A 7,500-nucleotide genomic window follows, 5' to 3' on the forward strand; every position below is an offset into this window, starting at 1 on the left:
CACTGGCCGGGGAGCGCGGTTGGGTCGTCTGCGGTTCTCCAGAGGGTCCTGAAAACCCTGTCGCCAGAAATCTCCGCGCGCATGCCGTCCTTGCCCGGCGAGAGCGGACGGCGTCTGGGGCACCGGCGCCGCCGCCGCCGCAGGCCGGCGTCTCGGAAGCCCCTGGCGGCCAGACGCGGCAGGCTCGCTCCGGCAAGAGGCTCCGTGGCTCCCCGGTCGTGCCGGTCTACCCATGCGGCGGGGCGGCGGTAGACCGTTCCCGTAGCCCGGCCTCTGCTTCTCGGCGACGGGCGGGCGAAGGCCGGCGGAGGGCAGGCTTCCGGGCGTCTGCGTGGGTCCGGCCCCTGCCCGGTCCAGGGGGCGCGGTTGCCAGTGTGTGGCCCCGGTCTACCGGCCGGCAAGCGGGGGTGGCTCGGCCGGTCTTCCCGGCGGAAGGAGCGGAAGCGCTGGCGGGGCGGCGGCCGGGTGTAGCTCCACGCCGGAGGGGCCGGCCTTGCGGCCCGTTCTCCCTGCGGCTGGGGCTTCGCGGTCCTCCCCGGTCTACCCGCCGGAGGCCTGCCGACCGCCCGGTCTACTCGCGAGGGCCTCGCCGGCCCCCTTCCGAGAACGGGGGGCCTCCCGGTCTACCCAGAGAAGGCCCAGTCTGCTTCTCGCGTCCACGGTCACCCCGTTCTCCCGGCCCTGGGCTCCCCTGCAGTCGGCCGGCTGGGTCTTGCCGGTCTACCTCCGAGGAAGGGAGAATTCCCGGTCGGCCCGACGGAGGCCTGCCGGGCTGGGGCTTCCAGCTCTACCTCGAGGACAGACGGCTTCCCGGTCTCCCCTGCTTGGGGCTGGGAAGCGCCGGGCCACCTGACGGCCGGACTGGTACCGCTGCTAACCGGTCTACTAGCCGGGCCGGGGGGGACTGGGGCTTGCCGGTCTACCTCCGAGAACGGGAGGCGGAGGGAGGCGAGGCGAGAGCGGTTGGCGGAGGGTGCGAAGGCCGGAGAAGGGCAGGCTTCCGGGCGTCTGTGTGGGTCCGGCCCCTGCCCGGTCCAGGCAAGTTTGCCGGTGGCCCCGGTCTACCGGCCGGCAAGCGGGGGCGGGTGGGCCGGTCTTCCCGGCGTAAGGAGGGGAAGCGCTGGCCGTTTTCCGGGGGGGGCGGCCGGGTCTAGCTCCCCGTCGGAGGGGCCGGCAGCGTGGCCCGTTCTTCCTGCGGCCGCTGGCAGCTCTCCTCCGGTCCACTGCTGGCCAGGGAAGCTGGGACGTGGCGGTCCCCTTCCGAGGATGGAAGGCTTTCCCGGTCTACCGCTGGGAGGTCTGTCCTCTGCCGGTCCCCCCGTTCTCCGCCCGGGCGAGGCGGCTGGGGCTTCGCGGTCCTCCCCGGTCTACCCGCCGGAGGCCAGCCGACCGCCCGGTCTACTCGCGAAGGCCCCGGTCCTCCCGGCGGCGGGTGGGCCTGCGAACGGAGTCCCCCCAGTCTGCCGGCCGTGGAGGCTGGGCCTTGCCGGGCCCCTCCCGAGAACGGGTCCGGCCCGGGGCTGGCAGCGGTGCCCGGTCTCCCGGCCCTGGGCGCTGCTGGCCGTGGAGGCTGGGTCCTGCCGGTCTACCTCCGAGGAAGGGAGGCTTCCCGGTCGAGCCGCCGGAGGGGCAGGCGACGTTACCCGGTCTCCCGGCCCTCGGCTCCCCTCCGGTCTACCGTTCGGGAAGGCTGGGTCTTGCCGGTCTTCCTCAGAGATCGTGGGGACTTCCCGGTCTACCCATCGGAAAGCGGGGGGGTCCGCCGGTCTACCTGGCGTACGGCGCGGCACCGCTGGCCGGTCTACTCGGTCGCCCGGCCCTCGGCTCCCCTCCGGTCTACCGGGCGGGAAAGCTGGGTCTTGCCGGTCTTCCTCCAGAGATCGAGGGGCTTGCCGGTCTACCTGGCCCACGGCGCGGAACCGCTGGCCGGTCTACTGGGCGCCGGCCCTCGGGAAGCCCGATCTACCGTCCGGAGGGGCTGGCGGCGTTGCCCGGTCTCCCGGCCCTTGGCTCCCCTCCGGTCTACCGGTCGGGAAGGCTGGGTCTTGCCGGTCTTCCTGCCTGCCTGCCTGCCTGCCTGCCTGCCTCCTTCCTGCCGCCTGACCAGCGCTCCTAAACAAAGGGACAGGCTCTTACCCGGTCTACCTGGAAGGCAGGACGCGGACGGCCTGCCTCCCTGCCTGCCTGCCTGCCTGCCGCAGGGTCTGGGACTTCCAGGTCAACCGGAGGAGAAACGGCTTCCCGGTCTACCCTCCAGGAGGCCGCGAGGCGCCAGTCCACTAGGCAGTGGGGGGCTGGAGCCGCTGCCCGGTCTACTAACCTTCGAGGAGGGGGAGGCTCTGGCCGGTCTTGGAGAACGGTAGCGCAACCACGGCGAGCCCGGTCTACCGGCCGGGAAGGCTGGGGTTTGCCGGTCTTCCTCCGAGATCGTCGGGGCTTCCCGGTCTACCCACCGGAAAGAGAGGCTCTGCCTGACCACCTGGCGCACGGCGCGAAACCGCTGGCCTGTCCACTGGGCCCCGGACCTCGGGAAGCCCTGTCTACCCGCCGGAGGAGACAGCGGCGTTGCCCGGCCTCCAGGCCCTCGGCTCCCATCCGGTCTACCAGCCAGGAAGGCTGGTTCTTGCCGGTCTTCCTCCGAGAACGTGCGGCTTCCCGGTCTACCAAGTGGAAGGAGCGGCCCTGCCTGCCTGCCTGCCTGCCTGCCTGCCTGCCTGCCTGCCTGCCTGCCTGCTCGCCGCAGTGCCTGGGGCTTCCAGGTCTACCTCGGAGGAGAAAGGTCTTCCCGGTCTACCCTCCTTGGGCTCGGCAAACGCCGGTCCACACCGACGGCGGTGGGCCTGGAGCGGCTGCCCGGTCTAGTCGCCGGCGGAGGTGGGCAGGCTGGGTCTTGGCGGTCTTCCTCCGAGATCGTGGGGCTTCCCGGTTTACCCACCGGAGAGCGCGGCTCTGCCGGTCTACCTGGCCCACGGCGCGGAACCGCTGGCCGGTCTACTGGGAGTCGGACCTCGGTGAGCCCGGTCTACCGGTCGGAGGGGATGGCGGCGTCGCCCGGTCTCCCGGCCGTCGGCTCCCCTCCGTTCTACCGGCCGGGAAAGCTGGGTCTTGCCGGTCTTCCTCCAGAGATGGAGGGACTTCCCGGTCTACCTGGCGCACGGCGCGGAACCGCTGGCCGGTCTACTGGGAGTCGGACCTCGGTGAGCCCGGTCTACCGGTCGGAGGGGCTGGCGGCATTGCCCGGTCTACCGGCCGTCGGCTCCCCTCCGGTCTACCGGCCGGGAAAGCTGGGTCTGGCCGGTCTTCCTCCAGAGATCGAGGGGCTGGCCGGTCTACCTGGCCCACGGCGCGGAACCGCTGGCCGGTCTACTGGGCGCCGGCCCTCGGGAAGCCCGATCTACCGTCCGGAGGGGCTGGCGGCGTTGCCCGGTCTCCCGGCCCTTGGCTCCCCTCCGGTCTACCTGTCGGGAAGGCTGGGTCTTGCCAGTCTTCCTTCCTGCCTGCCTGCCTGCCTGCCTGCCTGCCTGCCTGCCTCCTTCCTGCCGCCTGACCAGCGCTCCTAAACAAAGGGACAGGCTCTTACCCGGTCTACCTGGAAGGCAGGACGCGGACGGCCTGCCTGCCTGCCTGCCTGCCTGCCTGCCTGCCTGCCTGCCTGCCTGCCTGCCTGCCGCAGGGTCTGGGACTTCCAGGTCAACCTGAGGAGAAACGGCTTCCCGGTCTACCCTCCAGGAGGCCGCGAGGCGCCAGTCCACTAGGCAGTGGGGGGCTGGAGCCGCTGCCCGGTCTACTAACCTTCGAGGAGGGGGAGGCTCTGGCCGGTCTTGGAGAACGGTAGCGCAACCACGGCGAGCCCGGTCTACCGGCCGGGAAGGCTGGGGTTTGCCGGTCTTCCTCAGAGATCGTCGGGGCTTCCCGGTCTACCCACCGGAAAGAGAGGCTCTGCCTGACCACCTGGCGCACGGCGCGAAACCGCTGGCCTGTCCACTGGGCCCCGGACCTCGGGAAGCCCTGTCTACCCGCCGGAGGAGACAGCGGCGTTGCCCGGCCTGCAGGCCCTCGGCTCCCATCCGGTCTACCAGCCAGGAAGGCTGGTTCTTGTCGGTCTTCCTCAGAGAACGTGCGGCTTCCCGGTCTACCAAGTGGAAGGAGCGGCCCTGCCTGCCTGCCTGCCTGCCTGCCTGCCTGCCTGCCTGCCTGCTCGCCGCAGTGCCTGGGGCTTCCAGGTCTACCTCGGAGGAGAAAGGTCTTCCCGGTCTACCCTCCTTGGGCTCGGCAAACGCCGGTCCACACCGACGGCGGTGGGCCTGGAGCGGCTGCCCGGTCTAGTCGCCGGCGGAGGTGGGCAGGCTGGGTCTTGGCGGTCTTCCTCCGAGATCGTGGGGCTTCCCGGTTTACCCACTGGAGAGCGCGGCTCTGCCGGGCTACCTGGCGCACGACACGGAACCGCTGGCCGTTCTACTGGACGCTGGACCTCGGGAAGCCCGATCTACCGTCCGGAGGGGCTGGCGGCATTGCCCGGTCTCCCGGCCGTCGGCTCCCCTCCGGTCTACCGGGCGGGAAAGCTGGGTCTGGCCGGTCTTCCTCCAGAGATCGAGGGGCTGGCCGGTCTACCTGGCACACGGCGCGGATCCGCTGGCCGGTCTACTGGGAGTCGGACCTCGGTGAGCCCGGTCTACCGTCCGGAGGGGCTGGCGGCATTGCCCGGTCTCCCGGCCGTCGGCTCCCCTCCGGTCTACCGGGCGGGAAAGCTGGGTCTGGCCGGTCTTCCTCCAGAGATCGAGGGGCTGGCCGGTCTACCTGGCACACGGCGCGGATCCGCTGGCCGGTCTACTGGGAGTCGGACCTCGGTGAGCCCGGTCTACCGGCCGGAGGGGCTGGCGGCGTCGCCCGGTCTCCCGGCCGTCGGCTCCCCTCCGGTCTACCGGCACCCGAAGGCTGGAGTTTGCCGGTCTACTAGGGAGGGCGTAGGACTTCCCGGTCTACCGGCCCGCTCCCCCTATGGAGCCTCCAGGTCTACGTGGTCGCTGTAACCTGACGACATCGCCAAGGGTGGGTGGGGTTCGTGGCGACAGCTGCCGTAGAACTCGGTGACTTTGTAGACAGTGCAGCAGGTAGGCGATGGAGGGGACGGGTGAGGGCGTGCGTGCGTGCGTGCGTGCGTGCGTCCTTGCAGGGACGGCAAGGGAGAAAAGTCTCGGCGTGCGTGCGTTCCTTTGCGGGAGGGGGAGCATGCAGAGACACAGGGATACAGAAAGACAAGCACTAAAGCACTCGTGCGCTCTCACACACACTTGATTGCGGGGCAGAGGGAGGGAGGGAGACGAGGGAGGGAGACGAGAGAGAGAGAGAGAGAGAGAGAGAGAGAGAGAGAGAGAGAGGCGCGCAGGCAGAGGCAGGCAGAAACAAAATCTCTCTGTCTCTCGTCTCTCGTCTCTCGTCTCGCGTCTCGCGTCTCTCGCGTCTCTCGCGTCTCTCTCTCTCTCTCTCTCGCCTCTCTCTCTCTCACACACACACACAAGCACGCACGCGCGCGCGCGCACACACACAGACACAGACACACACAGACACAAAAAGACACAAAAAGACACAAACAGTCGTTTGCAGGAGAGGGAGACAGAAGGGCACAAAATTTCTCTCTCACACTAAGCATACACTCAAACACAGCATGTACTTGTGTGGGGGGAGACAGACAGAGACACAGGAGCCAAGTACACCGCACACACGCTTGTGTGCAGGGGAGACCGACAGGGACAGAGAGATGGACACAAAATATCACTCCAAGGCGCACACACGCATACCAAAGAAACCTCGCCCGCCCACGACATCGCCAAGGGTGATCCCTTGCCGTCTAAATAAGATCCCTTGCCGTGATCCCTTGCCGTCCGTGCAAGGACGTACGCACGTACGCACGAAGGCACGCCCCGCCCCACCCCACCCAAGCGGCGGTCTACAAAGTCACCGAGGTCTACGGCAGCTGTCGCCACGAACGCCGCCCTTGTCGATGTCGTGGTTTGTCGTGGCGATGTGCTTGCGGGTGGGGGGGGAGGGAGAGACAGACCCAAAATAGATCACGGAGAGGGAGGCGGGCGGGCGGGCGGGCGGGCGGGCAGGCATGCCACCACACACACAAAAACACTCACGCATCCCCCATTTCGACCGCACGAATGCACGGACGCACGCACGCACGCACGCACGCACGATCTTGACAACAATAGGGATACGACGAAGGAGGAGGAGCAGGAGGAGCAGGAGGAGCAGGAGGAGCAGGAGGAGCAGGAGGAGCAGAAGAAGAAGAAGAAGAAGAAGAAGAAGAAGAAGAAGAAGAAGAAGAAGAAGAAGTCGTCTGCCCTGCCCTTACCATGCTGGCCACACGAGGGCGCCCCTAAAAAAAGGTCCAGGTTCTTACCCGGTCTACCGGGGGGGGGGGGAGGCAGGCAGGCAGGCATGGGACTTCCACGCACCCTGGCCTGCTGCCTGCCTGCCTGCCTGCCTGCCTGCCTGCCTGCGGCCGCCTGGCGCTTCTATACAAAGGTCCAGGTTCTTAGCCGGTCTACCTGGGGGGAGGCAGGCAGGCAGGCAGGCAGGCAGGCAGGCAGGCAGGCAGGGGACGGCCATGCTCACTGCCTGCCTGCCTGCCTGCCTGCCTGCCTGCCTGCCTGCCTGCCTGCCTGCCTGCCTGCCTGCGGCCGCCTGGCGCTTCTATACAAAGGTACAGGTTCTTATCCGGTCTACCTGGGGGAGGCAGGCAGGCAGGGGACGTCCACGCTCCCTACCCGCCTGTCTGCCTGACTGCCTGCGGCCGCCTGGCGCTTCTATACAAAGGTACAGGTTCTTATCCGGTCTACCTGGGGGAGGCAGGGGACGTCCACGCACCCTGGCCTGCCTGCCTGCCTGCCTGCCTGCCTGCCTGCCTGCCTGCCTGCGGCCGCCTGGCGCTTCTATACCAAGGTCCAGGTTCTTAGCCGGTCTACCTGGAAGAGGGAAGGCAGGCAGGCAGGGGAGGCCATGTTCCCTGCCTGACCGCCGCCCGCCTGGCGCTTCTATACAAAGGGCCAGGTTCTTAGCCGGTCTACCTGGGGGGAGGCAGGCAGGCAGGCAGGCAGGCAGGCAGGCAGGCAGGCAGGCAGGCAGGCGATGGCCATGCTCCCTACCCACCTGCCTGCCTGCCTGCCTGCCTGCCTTCCTTCCTTCCTTCCTTCCTTCCTGCCTGCGGCCGCCTGGCGCTTCTATACCAAGGTCCAGGTTCTTAGCCGGTCTACCTGGAAGAGGGAAGGCAGGCAGGCAGGGGAGGCCATGTTCCCTGCCTGACCGCCGCCCGCCTGGCGCTTCTATACAAAGGTCCAGGTTCTTAGCCGGTCTACCTGGGGGGAGGCAGGCAGGCAGGCAGGCAGGCAGGCAGGCAGGCAGGCAGGGGACGGCCATGCTCACTGCCTGCCTGCCTGCCTGCCTGCCTGCCTGCCTGCCTGCCTGCCTGCCTGCGGCCGCCTGGCGCTTCTATAC

The sequence above is a fragment of the Podarcis vaucheri genome, assembly GCF_965113315.1.
Source record: "Podarcis vaucheri genome assembly, chromosome: 15".
Taxonomy (NCBI): domain Eukaryota; kingdom Metazoa; phylum Chordata; class Lepidosauria; order Squamata; family Lacertidae; genus Podarcis; species Podarcis vaucheri.